This window comes from Protopterus annectens, chromosome 3.part0 (genome assembly GCF_019279795.1).
Source record: "Protopterus annectens isolate FY-2018-M chromosome 3.part0, PAN1.0, whole genome shotgun sequence".
Lineage (NCBI taxonomy): Eukaryota > Metazoa > Chordata > Ceratodontiformes > Protopteridae > Protopterus > Protopterus annectens.
The window spans coordinates 1,607,656,896-1,607,657,426 of record NC_056731.1 but is presented as its reverse complement, the minus strand read 5'-3'; positions in this window follow the sequence as shown (position 1 = coordinate 1,607,657,426).

Sequence of the window (531 nt, the reverse complement as noted above, 5' to 3'; positions counted from 1 at the left end):
TTCCCAGTTAGGGGTCGCCACAGCGGAACTCCGGTCTGTTAATGATTGGCAGTAGAATTTTTATGGGTAACGAGGTGTCAGCTCGATGCCCAACCTTCAACAAAGGCACTGCCATAGCAGTACCACTATTCAGACAAATTAACTATGAATATTATGGAAGGGTTTTGGTTTAGAGATCGCAAAAGGAAATCATTTTATTTGCCAATCATTTGTAGGTTCAGTATTTTGGGTGTTCGGTCATTTGAGTACTTGAAATATTTTTCTCAAGCTTAAGTGTTCAACATTTTGACATTTTAAATATTTGCACTATAATTATATATATATATGTATATATGTCATTCAGATGATTAAGTGGTGTGATCGTTGAGCAAAATAAAAGCTTGCACATCTGATCGAAAATCAACTGCCCAAACATTTTCAGCTTTGTATCTGTGCAAGATTCATGACCACTGGGGATCGGGGAGTTTGATCTTTCCCCACTGCAGACCAATCTCAGAATTGGTTTGCTATGGGAGGGTGGCAGGGGTTTTG